The following is a 19,574-nucleotide window of genomic DNA, read 5'->3' on the forward strand; positions in this document are numbered from 1 at the left end:
GAGACTTGGGGTCGTTTAAATAAGCAACGAAATGAAGTTGAAATGAAAGTTAAATTAACGGGAAATGAAATTTCTCGATTATTTTTGGATTACCGTTCTGCGATCGTTTCGGATATTGAGCGTACACGTGGGGAAGAAAAGTAATCCAATGGTTATAACATTGGTACCGTGAAACTTCTGGCGCATGATTTACACGTGGAGCTATGGTGGAGAAGCAACTAGAAAGAGCCATACCAGCGCAGCTGGGCTTTATTTGTTTTTAAATAGAGAGATAAACTGGTCCTGGCTCCAGACTCTTGACTAGGGTTGCAATTTCTATTCTAGTTTTTTTTTTTTTTTTTTTTTTTTTTTTTTTTGACAAATTGATTGAGGCAAACTATTTTTTCTCCCACAACGACAAGTGTTAGCTTGCAACACGAAATGAGGAATGGCCCTCGGCTGCTAGACCATAGTCCAGAGGCTAGCCAGTTAACCACATCTCGCTAGACAAACATCCGTAAATATAACCAGCTGGGTCCCTAAAAGAACTTGATCGAACTTGAGGCCTTACTGAAAATGGTGCAGTTTGTCAAGCTCAGCTAGAAGCCTAGAAGTTACTGCGGTGTTCATACTGATAAGACTTCCAATAGTTTAATGCAATTTGGATGTTGTAAACTTGTAATTAAGTACGTCGGATGGTGGCCTGATGCAATACGAGGGAATACAGTATGCATGGAAGTCCAAGGCTGAATACTTGAATGGCTCATGTACCATTGCGAATAACATTTTATTTAATAGTCAAATAAATACAAGACACTGTGACTGGCATCTGAAGCCAGTTGCAACTTGCAACAGCTGTGTTACTCATCGTCATGTGTAAAATATCTCGGAAGCCACTGGCAATGGCGTCTGACCTCTGCCGCATATAACCTCAAAGTTGGCGCCTGCATATCCGAAATGAAGTATATATCAATAATCAATAATTCAATAATTCAATATATGCAAATGCAGTTGAGGACTTGAGGATATTAGGGGCCACTGGAGTACTGGACCCGATTTTTTCCTGTTATTCGTGTTATACTGAACTATGTAGAAAAAGATGTATGGTATCTTTTATGTATAGAGTACGACCCGTGCTCAGATAAAATAATGATGGAGCGTGAACTGCGCTTCAGGCATGATCGAGGTCCAATAGCTAGAGCGCGATCTACACTCTCCTCCAGCACAAATAGAGCGTGATCCGTGCCCTGTGTTTCTCAAGTCACCGACTATTTTGTTTATTTATTTTGTAATCTCTATATAAACACTTATAACCACTTTAAAATTTAATCAAGTAAATATTCAACTAAATTGAATTGAATCCTCTAGTTCTACAAACTATTGGAGTCTTTTGAAAGTGGACAATTGGAATTGGTCTAAACTCTAAAGCCAAAAATTGTAAAGCAGATTTGGATAATTTAATTAAAATTATGGGTTTTGAAAGTTGTAATTGTTTATTTCTTCAGTCCCCACTCCCCACCCCACCCCCACTAGATGCTAATTAACTTTTGATGTCGATATACACGTGTGACCTACTGACCTCCATCTCCCTGTCCCACACAATAAGATTGACTGTGGAACCCAGGTACGTGCCAGAATCCTCTTGAGGACGGTGGTTTGCCACGTGTCGAATCATCCACTTGAGAAGGAAACTACCTCGACCTTCAGTTGGTCTCAATTCCTTTTTGGGACGACCTATAGAATGTTTTGTTTAATTTGTTTTAGAACTACAAATGAGTTTATTTAAGTGGCTCTTTTTTAATCAAGTGTCCCACCACGCCACCAGCCCACAACTGAATCTTGAATCTTCTCGTTTTCTTATTTGAATATATGAGATTCTTAACTTCCACACAATTTTCTTCTAAATGTTAGTGGAAACGTGTCCCAGTTCACGAATATTCTGTTTATATTCTCAATGTTTTTAGTAATTACGTGGGACATTTAGTCAAAACTTAAACTACAAGTATGCTCTAGTTGTTTAGAAAATTAGATCCTTTTGGCAATCTTAATTGCAGTATTCTTCTGGGTAGGGCAGGGATCGGGTTGGGGTCGGGTCGGATATGGCTATATCCGAATCCGAATCCGAATAGTTTTATAGAATCCGAATCCGATTATATTCGAAATTTAATATCCGAATCCGACCCGAACCCGATTATATCCGACTAACCCGATCGGATAACACTAAAAATTCAAAAGAAACCCAAAAATATATCCGAATCCGGCCGGACCAACCCAAACCCGACCGAATAAAGAAACGGATACAAAAAATCAACCCAAACCCGAACTATTTGGGTTCAGGTTGGGTCGGGTCAAACCCGACCCGATTCCCTGCCCTATTTCTGGGGAAGCACGTTGGACCTACATGCAATCTTTTGGGTGACAGTTTACATTGGTGACTCATTTTTTTTTTTTTTTTGGTAATCTTCAATTCGTCATTTACAATATTATTAATATGAACAAGAGATTACATTAGCATTTTTCTTTTTCTGCTCCAGGATTTGTTGCATCCATATTGGAGCTATATCACTTGGTAGTACATACTGATACTCCACCTCCAGAGCCTTTATAAGCCAAGTTGGAGAGTCATTTGTCCAGTTATAGGACTGTGGATTACATGAAGCATAAGCTGCTAGCTTATCGGAGTATTACCACTTCTTTGAACATAGGTTATTCTTACAGAGGTAAAAAGTTCAAAAAGACTAGCTGCATCCGAGAGCATTAGTTGTGTTGGCCATGCTATATTGTAGGGCTTGTTTTCCAAGTAATCTATTGCAGCCTTTGCATCCATTTCCACTAGTAGATTGTCGGAGTGGTAGTTTGAACACCATTTGAGGACTTTGAGTAGTCCTCGACATTCTGATTCCTCTGCACTTGTTGACCAGTTGGTGGCTGTACCTGCAGCAATAATTTTCCCTTGGTGATCTCTCAAAATATACCCATAGCTTACTGAATTTTGTTTTTCATTAAAAATGGCATCCACATTTAATTTGAGGAACTCAGGTGGGGGTGGTTTCCATTGGGCAGGAAGAGTTAAGTTCTGACAAGTACCTTCCTGATGTTGGTTGTTCTGACTGTCAAAGAACAAGGAGATGACCTTACTGATTCTAGTAAGAGATGGTTTACTCTTATGATGCAAGATGTTGCACCTCTCCATCCATATATTGGAATAAAGCAATAAACAAAACTTAGTCCACTTTTCAATCTCTATAGGCCAATCTTTTGGAGTTTTAAACCAAAGATCAATCCAACTCTTGGTGGTGTAGTGCTGATAGGCTTCCAATTTAAATAACCATGGTGTATGAAACCATAAAGCTCTTATGAAAGGGCATACAAGAAGATGATGATGGACACTTTCCATCGCATTTCCACACAGAACACATGACTTATCTTTTATATACATGATGCATGCCAAATGGTCCCTAGTTGGTATAATGTCATGATAAAACTTCCATGCTAGAAGAGCTTGTCTTGGTAAATTTGAATTTTTCCAGAAAGATAGGGTGGTAGTTAGGTTACCAGTATGACCTATATGCATGCTAAATTTATGATACATGGATTTTACACTATAGATGTAACGCCCGTATTTTTAAATACGTATTTTTCTATTTAATTAATTATTTAATTATGTATTTTCAAAATTCGGATTGGACTCGGGATCGTGGAAACGGTTTTGGGCCGAAGTCATGTTGTTGGGCAGGTTTGGGACCCAAGATATAAACACATTTTTGTAAAATAGGGTTCACGGAGAATAAAATATATTAAAAAAATGGAAGGTTCTGGATTTACGGAGGTGGGAGCCGGAACGGCTCGGTAGGAGGGGATTCGTTGGGTTTTAATACCGGTGAGTAGTTAGTTTTTCTAATTCACCGGTATACAGAAATCGTTGTACTGTTATTCGGTAATGTTTTCACTAAATTTTACTTATCATTATTCGGTTATTGTTAATCGCCAGTATTTATGTTTGAACGTTTATTATTAACTGTTTTAGTTGATATGATTTTAGTCTTGTAAATGAGATCCAACTTGCGTCAGTGGGTACATCTTAGATTGTCTTTATACTCATCGAAAACCACGTGCATATTCCTTCTACACAAGTAGGTAAATTTGACATGCAAACCTGTATCAGCATCACATGTTGTTTATACATCCATATTGATGTCATTCTAATTGGGATCTCTAAGATTCTTTTTCACCTTGTGGCTTTGGTTGCCGCCTATGTAGATTGGTTTTGTTTTTTTCTGGATTGACATCATGCACTGCTTCGATGCATTTGATTTAAACAGTCTTTTTGGTCAGTGGTGTTGGATGCAAATAATTCTCTATCATGAGTTCGTTATAGGGAGACTTGAGTCGATATCTTTGTCGTGACTGTTCTATTGAGAAGTGATAGTAACGTTTGGTGCGGAGTTACTGAATTGGCCTTTATACCGTCGACATTGAAATTGGTGGTGGCTGTTGGTAGCTAGAAGATGATGAACAGTAATCCGAACTTGGATTTGGGCCGAAATGTTTTCAGTTCTTGGGCCCTAGCTTGTTTTGTTTGGGCCCGGATTCTATTATTTTGTTGGGCCGGTTTTGTTTTAAGTGGTTGGGCCATTTTTCTATATGTTTTGTTTTGGCCAGTTCTATTTTGGTTCTGTTGGGCCAGTTTTAATTAAGTTTTGTGGACCTGTTTAGTTTAAAATTTTTGGACCGAACCACTTAACTGTTTTGGGCCAGTTTTCTAATATTGCATGGACCAGTCCATTGGACTTAAAACAGATCTAATTAGGTCGGTGGTAAAATAAATAAGTGGGCGTTTAGGCGTTCGAGTTAAGGTTTGGAGGCAGCGGAGTTAGGTCCGAACCAAGATCTTAAAGAGCTTCAGCGAGGTCGATGCTTGACTTGACCTTAAATGAGCCAATAACCTATGGCGATGATTTGACTTTGACTAGGACAATTTGACTTTGACCAGGACAGTTTGACTTTGACCAGGATAGTTTGACTTTGACTAGGACAGTTTGACTTTGACCATCGACCGTTGACCATTGACGGTTGACTTTGACCTTTGACCATGGACGATTGACTTTGACCTTTGACCATGGACGGTTGACTTTTACCTTTGACTTTGGCGATGACAGTTTGACTTTGACCATGGACAGTTGACTTTCACCTTTGACTTTGACCGGACGGTTGACTTTGACCATGACATTGAGTTTGACCTTAATGATGAGGTGTTGACCTTTGACCGATTGACTTTGGGGTTGACCGCCGATTTTGGCCGATTGACCGTTGGTTTGTGAAGGTTGACTTTTTCAGATTTTCATATGTTTGTTTATATGGATATATATAGTAATAAAATCTTGTCGGATATTGATAAACTTGGTTGGTAAATTATATAATTTAGATTTGACGTGAGTAGTGTGTAAAAGCATATTGGGCTTTGATTGTGGATCGGGATTTTGTTTAATTGACTTCGTTTATGTGTATATTATATGGACACATATAGTAATAAAATCTTTGTGGAAGCTAGTATATATTTGGTGGTCATTATCTAAGAAAGATTTGACCTCGATGTTGTAATATTTTTGACGTGATGATATTGAGATGTTAGGAGACATTATATTCCTAATCGTTATAATAAAAATGTATGTGATACGTTGAAGCGTTATGACGTGATATCATATGTTGGGATATTTATATTAATCTGATATCTTGGAAAATGTATATACACCCATTATTTTATATGTGAGATCTTAATATAGCATTGGTGAATATTTATTCACCTGAGTGTGGTGTAGTCTGATAAGATATTATCGCGCGTGAAAGTATGAAATATGGTTATGAGATATATTGAGATATTTTTAGAGATTGTGGCTTAGTCTGATAAGGTAATTGACCACTTGCGTGATATAGTAGAAATGTTTATGAGTCGTAGATGTATGACACTAACTGAATAAATTACGAATCGAAAAATCCTAGAACGACTACCACAACTCATGTGATTGGCCCCTTCCGGCGTTTGATTAAAATTTGAATGGCGCTTCGGTGACCACTACGGCGTTTGATTAAAATTTGAATGGCCTTGAGGCGGCCCTCCCGGCGTAATAATAGTGGCTTTGATTATTCCGTTAAAAATAGAACGATGATCGCAATATTTTATCTTAGAATAGTGGCGGTCTTACATAGATTTGGCTTCCGTGTGAGGATTTACGGTGTCGCGGCATCCCGATTTCCGGGGTGGTTACGCCGCGAGAGTGGCTCATTATGTAAAGGGAGGCATGTGGATGTACATGTTCGGCGTTGGGTTCTGCGATTGTGGTAGCCAGAAACCAGTAAGGCATAGATCTGGCGTGATTTTTAGGGACCAAAGAAAGCTGAAATAATCTAATTATGGTAATATGTTGGTAAATGATATATCTCAGATAGATGATTTATATATGGTTGGTTGGTTATAGCTTAGTTAGAACCTAAAACTTCATCGATGGAGGAACTACATGCCTTATTTATTATGAGTATAGTTTGTTGTGTGGTTAGTGGGAAGTTAAAGCCTCGATGGAGGAACCTACGCCTAGATTATTGAACTTAAGGATGTTGTATTAGTCGTTAAAAGTTAAAAGCGCCGATGGAGGAACTAAGCTACCATTATGGATTGTGTATGTATATGTATAATTATATGTTGTATTTTAGGGCTACTCACACCAAAGATTTTTATAATCTTGACCCGATTTGCATGTTTGCTTATCGGGTGTGTTCATCCAATGAACATAGTTGATAAGTTTTTGACAGGTTTAGTGATGAAGAAAGATTGGTTCTTTGCTTTGTGGTTTTAATATTAGCATTCATCTCGAGTTGTGTTTTGTTTTCCTCGAGGTGATATAGATTTTCAGTTGAGATAATATTATTTACATTTTCATTTGTAAATTGTTTTATAATGAAGAGGACTTTGTTTAAGTTAAAATTTTTATTGGTTTTAATTATCCGCATATTTTAAACTGTTTATGGGCTTTTGGAAGTGGAGAGTGCGTCACACCTCGGAGATCGAAGAGTCGGGGACAAATAATGTTTTTCCGAATTCTGTCGAAATTCGGGGTGTGACAATAGATACCTTTTTTTGTGAGATTCCAGTTAACATAATCCACCAGATTTGTGACTCATTAGGCTTTCTCTTAAACAGACTGTCCGTTTATGAACATGTTATACATCAGTTTATATAGTGTATTATACAACTTATATAGTGTTATATATAAGCTACCAACGAACAAGTTCATTAGTGTAAATAACTCAACTTGATATACTGCAGGATATTATATATAACCTCATTATATTTGGGCTATAAATGAGATTATATTTCATTCCAACATTAGTGCCTCAAGTAAGAGTTGTCATTTTAACCTAGCTAGACACATGATATAAACATTTTCTTTGTTTTTTGATAATAGATGGCGGTTGACTTGTGATAGCAGCTCCAACAAAACTCTGTCAATTAAATTTAACTAGGACCGATATTGATGTTCCCTTAATCAAAATGCATTACAAATTGCATCACAAACTGCCCAAAAAAGCACATTTCAGTTTTGTAATTCTTCTGATCTATAATATTATTCAGTATATTTGCATGTCTGTGTATTGTACAAAGAGATGATAATGTTCCCCTTCAAATGGCAGATCGACCATGTTGGTGTGAGCTGTAGAAATTGTAATAGCTGTAGGAAATCTAAAGTTTCCTAATTATATTAGACTCCACATATTGTGGGATCTAGATATCCTAATATAGCTCCTTCCATGAGCTATATAGTAGTGTTCTTCTATGTACAGAGATATGAAGGAAAAACATAATAAAAAAGCTCTACGATTTAACATGGTATCGAGGAGATTGATTGACACGCCTTTTTTTGTGTTTATTGGATGGTATGTGGATGATGTAGATAGATGATGGTCGTTGAACAAAATAGAAGCGTATCAAAACCTAATTATCCCTCAATAAGTAAAGGATGAGTAGGGCATCGTTCCACTTTTAAGTGTTAAAAACTATGATTGTAGTGATTTTAAATTCTAATACTAAACTAAATTAAACTAACTAAACTATTGAGAATTTATAGAAGAGGGAATTCAAGAGATTAGAATCCACCAATACTTTTGACCTATGACCTTCTGCTTCATGGTTGTTCTTACAAGTAGACTACAATTAGGTAATCGAGCGAGTGTCGATGCCCTTTTGGACGAAACATCATTAACAATTAACTCTACTTAAGGTTGTTCCTATGTTTATGCTATTAATATCTTATTTCTTTTTATGTAAGCTCGGGCAGCCATTTAATGTATTACCGAGAGCAACATCAAGAAGTACTTCCTAATAGGGCAGCCATTCAATGAATCACCACTTAAGACAAACACAAAGAATACTTCATTTAGGCAGCCACTCCCTGAGCTACCCCTTCTAAGGCAACACAAAGAATACTTTCCTAACTCTGAAGAACTATACTACTACTAGAAGAAAAGTAAAGAACACTAGCATGATATTAATATTGCAAAACATAAACCCTATTCTATACGAAGAACGAGAAGAAGAAGAGTTGAAGAACATAAGACTAGAAAGACTAATTTATTAAGACTCGACTAGTTAAAATCGAATTTTTTATTATTAATCTCTCTCTGCCTCAAGTTCTGGAGACAAGAGTATAAGTGAATTTGCCAATTACATGAGGCACTTAGGTCCTCTATTTATAGGGGTTACAATGAGTTCTAGAAGCATTCCAAACCACTATTTGTTTCCTAATACAAATCAACTTCTTTCAGAGTCCAACTTCATCTCCAAAACTGAGAAGGAAGTGGCTACAATGTCGTTTCATGCGTCCCAGACGCAGAAGTCTATTTTTCCTCTTTTGTTTAATCCTTCTATCATCTTTTGCGGGCTTTGGTCCAAGCAACGAATCCTTTGGCCTTGGGCTTCCAAATAGGCTTTAAAATAGGTTCAAGTCGCATCTTTAATAGCTTCAATTCCTTGGCCTTCTTCATGATTGTCCACGGGCTTCCCATGCGATCCTTAATGCTATGAATTGCTCCGTTTTACCCATTTTTCTCTAATATTCACTACCAAAATAAGACTTTTTGCGTCACGTCGGTACCGACCAAAAGTACCCAAAACCGCCACCAAATTTTTTGTCGGCAAAAACTTCTTGCCACCCGAGGCACTATTTAGTGTCACAAAATATCTTTTGCCACGGCTAAGGTGCACCCGCGGCTAAAAGTAATCTCTTGCCACGGGAGTTCTTTGCGACAAAATGTTGTTTGAATTATAAAAAAAAATAAAAAGATAAGGAAATCAAAATATATGTTGCCGCGGCTTGCGCGACAAAAGTTTGAAAATTTTGAATTTGCGCAACTTTTCAAATATCTTTAGTTCGGGGGTGGCTGCCACAAAAAGTTTGAAAATTTTGAATTTGCCAAAACTTTTCAAATATCTTTAGCTGCGGGGGTGGCTGCCACAAAAAGTGGTTTTTCTAAGGGCACATATTTTCAATTTTGCACCTGTTCAAATCACTTCAATTTGAACCTATATCTCAACAAGCGTCATAAATAAATAATAAAAAACATACTTAATTAACCAAATATCGACCAAAACAAACAAATAACATTCAACGTCAAATTCATTACATCACGTTAAACTTGGCGAATACCATAATCCAAAAACCTTCACAAGTTTCCAATCTACAAAAGAATTTACAAGTTTCCAATCTACAAAAGAATTTATAACTAGTCCTATATAATGCCCTCGCTTCCAATCCACAAAAACAAAAAACTTTAACATTGCTCCAATGACGCATATCCAACCAAATTCAAGTATGCAAAAAATGCGGGTCGTCAAGTCCAATACTAGTATTTATCTTGTTCATCTCTACAAAAAAGAAAAAAAGAATGTTAAACCCTAAAAATAGAGTTTATATAAAAGCATCCATGTGAATGTGGACAACACCAAGAGCAAATGAAAATCTAAAAGAATGTAAATAAAGTACATATATATGTAGCCTGCATACAAGGCCACAAGGCTAGTCACACATTGTCAAAACTGTAGTATGAACTTAATTGACATATAACATATGGACTGATAACTGCAAATAGCAAAAAATTACAAGGCAAAATTAAGTAGTGTTATTATATTGTCAACAACGAATGAAACTTTCCAACATCAGTTCTACTGGTGTTTCAAGTCCTAGGCATTAACACACAATTACTTCCATATCCCAATGAAGAAATTGAAGATCAAAGAGTCTGGATGGCAGCAACATTAACATGGCTTGTCTCTATCTATTGAAATAGGAACAAAATCGTATATGACAGAAGTCAAGCTAACTTTTGGTACTATTGTATCCAAGTCAAAAGAACAATTTGTAGGGCACGCAGACTATCTAAAGGCCACATTGAGAATTCAGTGCATGAGTTATCTATATTACATGGGCTAAGACTGCAAGGGATGCACATAAGATCTCCAAAAATACTAGAGTGTTGCTCCCCCCTAGCTAGTATAATTATAGTTTCTACTAATGGATCTTCGTGAGGGAACCCAGGGCCAATTGGTTAGGACTGTGACTCCCTAAATCTCATGCAATAACATACCTAAGATACATGACTTTTATAGTAAAAATTTCGACAGAGTCTCCTCTGTATTATCGACATTTCATAAATATAAAACCTGTCATAACTTGAAAATTTAATAAAAATACATCCAAACCAAATATAAAACATCATACATCAGTCGTAAATTCAACTACTAAAAGATATACTGATTCGTAAAACCAGCTACTTAACCATCTCGACTAATGCCAGTTAAGTCAAGTAACCAATCCTCGAATAAGAAGAAAACTATAAATATACAAACACTATTCCAAAAACCCTAATACACAACTTATACAATGCAACTAACATACATCTCCACGTTACCAGAACAATCTCAACAAAACCATCAACCCTAATGTGTCGGTTTTATCATCTAGTGAGGTTGTTTTGGTAATCCAAATCCGACACAACAAAGTCACTTGATGTGTCTGTTTTTGTTAAACTTGTTGTGTTAGCGATACTTGTGTCGGTTTCAAATTCATTCCAAAACTGACACAATTGACTTGTGTCACTTTTAAAATGACACAACAAGCCCTTTTTTTTAGTAGTGGACACAAAGAATTAGAGGTAGCAAGGCATAAGAAGTTTAACTTACAACATTCTAGAGAGGGAAGTTCTCTGCATTAGTGTTTCCATAAATCGAGCTTCCATCGCTTCATATCATGCATCGAACCCTCTCTTTATCTCATCAAGCTCACGTTGCCTTTCCTCCTCTTTTTCTTGTGCTACCCTTCGCATTTCAGCCATCTCATTTTCCAATTCAGCAACACGATCATAAGTTGTACCATGGGATGATGCTTAAGAGCCAAAATAACTAGTCGGTGTCACACCACGACCCATCAGCCTCACACGCCCATGTCGCTCACGCGGCATAACTTGCCTGTAGATTTCATCGGAAAAGGGTTGTTGATTTCCATTTTCATCTCTTCCAGCTAACTCTTTCATTTTTTTCCTATATTGCAAACCAAATTAATATATATAAGAAGAAAACCATTTATTATATTCACTTAACATCATTATTAGATTTGAATTTTCACTTACTATATACTCTCTTGATTGTCCATCAAGTGCATCATTTGTCTTCCGACTTGTATGGGATAGCACAAAGAAGTCTCCTTGAGATGGGGGTGCACCTTCCTCCCGAATCTGTCAAGACACAAACAAATTGTTATTTGACTTATTTCTTATAAGCCAATCTGAAAATGTAAGTTCACAACAAAGGTAACAATAAATATCATACAATTTGTGCTCTCATTTTTGGAAAACCTTTTCGACCACTAGTATGCTTTGCTATTTGCTTAGAACGATTAAACTTGTTCCTCTCTTTAAATTACCTAGATACATAGAAAACAAAAATAATATATAAGTTGTGAAAACTATTTCAAATGGAACAATAAAGTTCTTCATACTTGATGCTCGGGACTATCCCAGAATTGCACAAGATTGACCCATTCTTGTTGTGATAGCTGCTCTGGTTTGTGCACTATACGCTCCTCATATGTCATGTAGCGTGAATAGAAATTCTTTTTCCATTTAGTCTTCTTATTCCTGAATTCATCTGAGGCAATTTGACCCAAAGTAGTTTCTTTCTTGCTCTTATCAAGCTCCCGCGAATCCTAAAACACGATGCAAATATGTACAATATATCATGGTGTATATAAACAACCAAACCTAGAACCTTGATACCCTAGAACAAAATCACAATGGTGGCATACATGGATACTGACTACAAGTTGCAATCAAACTTTAAATAAAACCAAGTCAGGTGGTGGCACTTTAGTCTCAGGTAAATTCAGGGTCATTACATTTATTGCCATTCCAAATTAGTCTCAGGTAAATTCAGGGTCATTACATTTACCTTAAGCGTGTTCCATAGCCATAATTTATCATCTCCACCTTGCTGCTCCCAATATTTAGTCCAATCAAATCGATGCGATGATGTCATCAATACTCCCATAGATTCTACAAACAAGCTTGGATGTGTATCTGGTCCATCAGGCTGATTATTGCCATTCCAAGTCAGTTTCAACTTCGAACTAGATGGGTTATTAAAAACCTTAGGAAGGGTAGAAGTGCCTCTAACCCATTTCCCACCTATTTAGAATGTTAAATATAGATATCAGCACAACAAATAATATGAGTTAGATATTATTCAATAGTTAAAAACCTAAGAATTCAAAAATCAGTTGCAAATCTTACCATTCTCATCGCCATTTGGATCCTCTCGTCGTCTTTTTACAATTGCGTGCACTTATCTATGTTATACAAGAAAATTAAAGGAATGCCCAACATGACTAATAAATGCACTCATAAGAAAAGAAACATCAATCAAATTAATAAACTATCAAGAGAGAGCATTCATAACAAATTGAATACGCCGGTCTTAATAAAGATGCATACACCCAATGTCATACTTAGCAACACTAAAACTAAATTAAACCACACTCCACACATCAATAATCTGGATCACTATCATTAATGAAGTCCTCATCACAATCACTATCCTCACTTAAGTCTTACGTCACATTCATTATCATCAATGAAGTCTTGCTCTCTTTCAACAAGATTGCAAACAACTTCAATTCCTTCAACTTCATTCCTAGTCCAAATTTCAATGGTATCCGTGTTCTCAACTGGATTACTTGCATCTTGGTGTGTGCACGATGAGTTATCTTGGATTGGCTCAACCTCTCGACCCCATATCATATAAGTCCCTTGGTTGTGTCTTCAACACAACTTCGCCAATTTTCATCCAAATTATCTCTAAGATAAAAAAACTTGTTGTGCTTTAAGCGATGCAAGAATAAAAGGTTCATTGGTAGCTAAGGTTAGTGGTGAAATTCACGATTGGTGAAACCATATTCATCTTGTTTCACTCCAGCACGGCTCAAGCCATCAAACCAATCACATTTAAACATAAACACTCGATTCCCACTGCCATAACGAAGCTCCACTATATCATTTAGGATACCATAATAACCGACACTCCCTATAACATGATTCATATCTCTAGCACTTGCAAAGCTTGAGGTTTCTGTAGATACAAAAACTCCATGATTTTGCGTTTTTCTTCGCATCTCGAGATCGTTTGTGTGAAACCTATATCCATTTGCAATGCACCCTCTAAAACAGGTGGCAAATCGGGTAGGACCAAAGGATAACATATCGAGTTGCTCACTGACCAACTCACCATCTCTTTTCATTTGTTGAACCTATTTAGAAAAGAAGAACAAATTAACACGTCTAAATGACACCAATAAATATGATTATACTTAATAAAACATACTATGACTAGTCGACTACCACATACATGGTTTTCAAACCAGCTACCAAATCTCTCATTATGAATACGGTCCAAGTTCCTAGCACTTATACGGCGCCCATGGTCATCCGTAATCATTTGTTTGTGTTTCCTGTACAATAGACCATTTTATTATAATGAACATATATGTGATTCAAACATAGAAAAATTCTTTTAAATAGAAAAGAGAAGTTTGTCGTTACTCAACAAACGGCCTCACTTCTTCGCAGTTCATTAGCACATACAAACGAGCTTGTTCCCCTCTTCGTTAGTTAGATTCCTCAAGGTTCCTTTCCCTAAAGGACGAAAGTGCTTCCAACAAATATTGAAAACTTTCCATCTGATTCTACATCTTCACAATCATCATTCCTCATTTGTCGATTAAACCTTGTCTCTACCCCACCATCTAAGTACATCGAAAGCAAAATGTCAAACACTCATCGACAAGATACCGCTTCCGCGAATTGAACCTTCCGGCAACTTTTGTTTGCAAGCACATACTTTTTAAGCTTATACAAATACCTATATATATACATATAAAAAGAAACATAAATATAAGTATCTATGTTACCTAGGAAGAAAACAAATTGATCTTGCATATTGTCTTCACTTACCTTTCAATTGCATACATCCATCGATAAAACAGGTCCAGCAAGCTTGGCTTCACCAGCTAAATGCATTGGTAGGTGAACCATAACATCAAAAATTGCTAGAGGAAAAATCATTTCCATTTTGCAAAGAGTCACAGCAATACTATACTCTAGACGCTCCAACTCTTCAACCCATAACACTTTAGAACACAATTGCTTGTAGAAATTGGACAACTCAACCAAAACCATTGTTAGTTCCTTGGGTAGAATTCCACGTGCTGCAACTGGAAGTAGTTGTTGCATTAGAACATGCCAATCATGACTTTTTAGGCCATGTATCTTGGCTTCTTTAACCTGAACACGGCGTGAAATATTGGATGAATAATTATCGGGAACCTTTACATCTTTCAAAAATTGACAAAGCTTCCTCTTCTCTTGCAAAGACAATGTGTACTGGGCAGGGGGTAGGTAGTATTTGTTGCCAGCTCTTGGTATAGGGTGAAGTGACTTTCATATTCCCATCAACACCAAATCTTGTCGGGCCTTCAAGCTGTCCTTTGTTTTCTTCTCTAAATTTAACAATGTCCCAAGCCAACTCTCGCTATTGTTCTTTTCAATGTGCATAACATCAAGATTGTGGGGCAAACGAAGGTCTTTCCAATAAGGGAGTTCAAAAAATATACTGATTTTCTTCCAATTATGCGGCAAATTATTTTCTCGTTTTCTCTTTTGACCGGACTTATCGAAAGAATCGCTTGCGAATGTGACTTTCTCATACCCACTGAATTGCTCAAGAACCTCGGTTCCACTTAGTGGTTTTGGGGCATCCTCGGTTCAATAGTGTTATCAAAGGAACTTTTGTTCCTTCCGATATGGATGATTAAGTGGTAGGAACTGGCGACTTCCCATATAACAAAACTTCATACCGTCTTTGCAATCTTTTTGAACAAGTCTTCGCGGCAAGAAGGACACGCAAGTTGGCCTTTGGTGCTCCATCCTGACAAGTTGGCAAAGGCTGGAAAGTCATTAATTGTCCATAAAACAGCTGCATGCATCTGAAAATTCTGCTTGGAATATGCATCATATGTCTCGACTCCTTTCGTCCACAACTCTTTCAACTCATCGACCAAAGGTCACAAGTACACATCAATGTTATTCCCAGGACTGCTAGGGCCAGGAATAAGTAGTGACAAGCTAAAATAAGGCTGCTTCATGCACATCCATGGTGGCAGATTATATGGAACAAGAACCACAGGCCATGTGCTATGCATAGTGCTAAGATTACCAAAGGGACTAAAACCATCACTAGCCAAACCAAGCCTGACATTGCGAGGTTCCAAACCAAAAGAAGGATATCTTTCGTCCAAGTGTTTCCATGCCTCAGAATCAGCTGAATGCCTTAATGCTCCATCCTTGCTACGACAATCTGCATGCCACCTCATGTCCTTTGATGTTTTTGAGCACATAAATAATCTCTGAAGCCTCGGCTTTAACGGAAAATATCTCAAGACTTTTGCAGCTTTTTTCTTATGTTTCCGCAAGTAGAATTATTTCCTTCCTCATCAGTCCACGGATGGAGTAAGTTCCCACCTTGACCACCACATATATCGCATTCATCCTTGTCCTCGATTGGCTTATTATCCTTCCAATACAAAGATACAATCATTTGGACAAGCGTCTATCTTAATGCACTCCAAACCAAGGTCCCGAAGTTGCTTTTTTGATTCATAATGATTCTTTGGCATATTGATTTCATCAGGAAGTGACTCGTTTAACACTTGAAGTAACATGTCAAATGAATGGTTACTCCAACCATTTAGACACTTTACATGAAGCAAGCAAACAAGGAAAGACAATTTTGAAGCTTTAGTAGAACCAGGATATAGTGGTGTCTCAGCCTCCTTCAATAATTTATAAAACTTTTGTGCCTCCTCATTTGGCTCATCCATACAAGGCTCACTCGAACTAGCCTCATTAGAAACGAGGAATAGTTGGTGTGTCACTACTGTTCCAACTAGGTCCGAAACCCTAATGTATCTTGCAACATTTGGTGCATATCATCACCATCATTGAGTCATGGCGAGCATCCACTTCATCTCCTTCCCGTGTTTGGTCCAATGGATATATGACCGTAATATACCTTTATTTAATATGTGATCCCGAACTACATCTTTGGGCCTCAACACTTTATTAATGCATCGAACACATGGACAATAAATCTCATCACCAAACTCTTTAGGTCGATTATCCCATGCCCAGTTCACAAACTCCTCACAACCTAGAATATACTTGCGATTGGACCTTCCAACAGTCGGGTGCATCCAACTTTTATCCATCAAGTGCTAACTAATACACAACAAATACATAAACAAACATATAAGAGAATCTTCCTTAATACATAAGAAGCCTAATTAACATTGAAATCTATCAAGGTTGAAAAGTCACTAAAATAAAATAAAATAGGAAAAATGCATCCGCCTAGAAGACCTACCTATGCTAATCGTACTTAATGGGGAGTATGCTTACAACAACAGAACACAAGCATTTAATATATTTTACTATCTCAGCCCAAGCATGTTAAACTTAATAACAAGTAAAAAGAATGAGGAAATACAACATGATATGGAAACAAATTAAATATTAAGAGTTCAAACCAAGTACATACAAATCTAGCATTGCATAGTAAATATAAGGAACTAATCACCCTAAAATAGTTTAGTAGTAGTTAGCAAATAAAATGAGATGACACATATGTTGAATATCACATTAGAGCAAGCTAGACATCCCTACCAAAGGAAGCAAGCATCTTGATATCTAGTTTAGAAAATGACATGTTGAGTTTTAATACGATATGTCCACGCATTATACAACTAATCTAATGAAACAAGCAATATAATAAAATAAAAAATAAGGCCAAAAAGATATTGAAAAACTGAAAGTCTTGGTTCGAAAAATTGATAACGCGGTTTTAGAAATTTCAAAGCGTAGATTTTAGGAGCTTCCGGTCGAAATTCGCCAAACCATGGTTTTAGATCGGGAGTGATATACCTTGTACATGGTTTGTGTGACTAAGATTACATACCCTCACTGAGAAACTTTTCTCAAGGCAACTGTGTTTGCATTTTGCAACGAAAGGACTTGAGAAATTAGCAAAACTAGGAATTTTACCCGAGAACTAAATGGGAAATTTTCTTTATCGTTATCCGTGCTTTCTAGCCGACACGCGACACGGACACGACACAACACGGATACGCGGACACGACATTTTTCAAAAATATTGGACACGAATACGTCATGGACACGTTTGAATAATATATATATATTTCACCATCACAGAAGGGGCACGAAGCCAACGAAACCGACTATTTTCCTATATAAGAAAAGTGTGAGGAGGGGCTGAAACCTAACTAAGTCGTTCTCTTTTCTCTCTAAAAAATCGGATACTCCAAATCGGCGTGTCCGACCGCATTATCGATCGGGCGTATCCGTGTTGGACACGTATCGGACACCAATACTTCACCCTTAGAGACGTATCAATGCTTCATAGCGTGTCGGTATCCGTGCTTCCTAGGATAACATACATGACCGAGTACTATTTCTTGGTCATAGTTCTTCTCTGTCTCTATCAACTTCAGACTTTCCCGAATGCAAGCAAAATTCTATATATTTTACTGATGACCACTATGAAGGATACTTTGGGCAAGAAGAGTATGGAATTAAACCTCATGATATGGGAATTTTCAACCTTAAAGATTATACGGTTGAGCCACATTACCGAACTGGCGAACTGACTCCAAAAATATCAACCCGGCATCTGGGTGGAACCTATGCTGTAGCAGTGCTCTGCATGGGGTTCTGCTTTGTTTCAGAGTACAATATACTTCGTTGGAGTTTAACTTATTTGTTATCTGAGTATGTTTTGCTCTTTTCTTTTTGGGTTGGTAAGTTGCTCTCGTATTTTGTCAAAACTTTCATGTAACCATAATTATTAATCTTATGTTTACACTTTACATTATTGAGTTTGGAGTAAATTAATTCTTTAGTTTTTATTTTCTGAATAAGTTATGCATTAAGGCAGACCCTACCAAGTACTATTAAAATCAAGCATGAAGCTTAACTAAGGTTGTCACAGCCATACCTCTTGATCCAAGCAGTCCACAAACCCTAAACAAATTATATAAGCTATACACCGGAAGTTTCTAGAACCGAAAGTAACCGACACTAACGGTATAGCATAGAAAATCCTCCGACAAACCCAGTTCGACAACAATATTTCAAGGTCGGTTCTTTTCCGAGGCATTATATTGTAAGGATTAGATTTAAACTTTCATATCCATTACATGAAAACTACATCTCCATCTAGCAAATTCATGAGAAACTTCCTTTTTCCTATCTAGTATCCACTACATAAAAAACCATATCTCCGTCCAACAAATTCATGACAAGCTACCACCTGATGCTTTGTCATTAGTACTTTACATTGGCCTTGCCAGATGCATTTGATAGGGTTAAAAGGGTATGTGTCTACATCACCACATCTTTGAAGCATATGATTGAACATTCAAGGAACTTAATGGCTCTATATCCCAACCTTCAGTGTTCTTTGGAAGACAAAACATATAAAAGAGAATTTGAACTTGACAAAATCAACACAATGAATAAATCCAATTACCTTCTCTATTTCTTCCTAGTCCTTTCTGGTAAATCCAAGCTCCTTGTCTAAGAAACTCAATTACGATTTTTCTATTGAACACACAAAGAAACAAAAATAATTCAGTAAGGCTTACCTGAAATTAAATGAATTTGGTGAAGGGAAAAGAATTGAACTGAAGCTTACCTGGTTCACTTTCGATAAAAACGGATGAATGGGAGAAGATATGAAAATGAGTTTTGTATCTAATGGAAATTTCAGTAATAGATTAGCCGCCCATGGTTTAGTTCATATTTGGGAGAGAGATAAAACCCTAAACATGCTCTTTCTTAATTGTTTTCTTTTTTTTCGATTTTTAGGCGCGAGATAATGAAAACATGGGCAGGATAGATGGAAATAAAAAGATGGTCGAATTTTT

The 19,574-nt window shown here is 37.0% G+C and overlaps 1 long non-coding RNA gene across 1 annotated transcript; it reads right to left on the reverse strand.

Annotated features, from left to right (window-relative positions):
- Positions 1-11,215: 11,215 nt before the first annotated feature.
- Positions 11,216-19,269, reverse strand: LOC147480753 (uncharacterized). Its single transcript, XR_015206379.1, has 3 exons — positions 19,178-19,269; positions 11,656-11,760; positions 11,216-11,494 (listed from the first exon to the last, which is right to left on the reverse strand). It is a non-coding gene; the product is annotated as an uncharacterized LOC147480753 (long non-coding RNA).
- Positions 19,270-19,574: the final 305 nt, after the last annotated feature.

Source organism: Coptis chinensis, chromosome 8 (genome assembly GCF_015680905.1).
Source record: "Coptis chinensis isolate HL-2020 chromosome 8, ASM1568090v1, whole genome shotgun sequence".
Taxonomy (NCBI): domain Eukaryota; kingdom Viridiplantae; phylum Streptophyta; class Magnoliopsida; order Ranunculales; family Ranunculaceae; genus Coptis; species Coptis chinensis.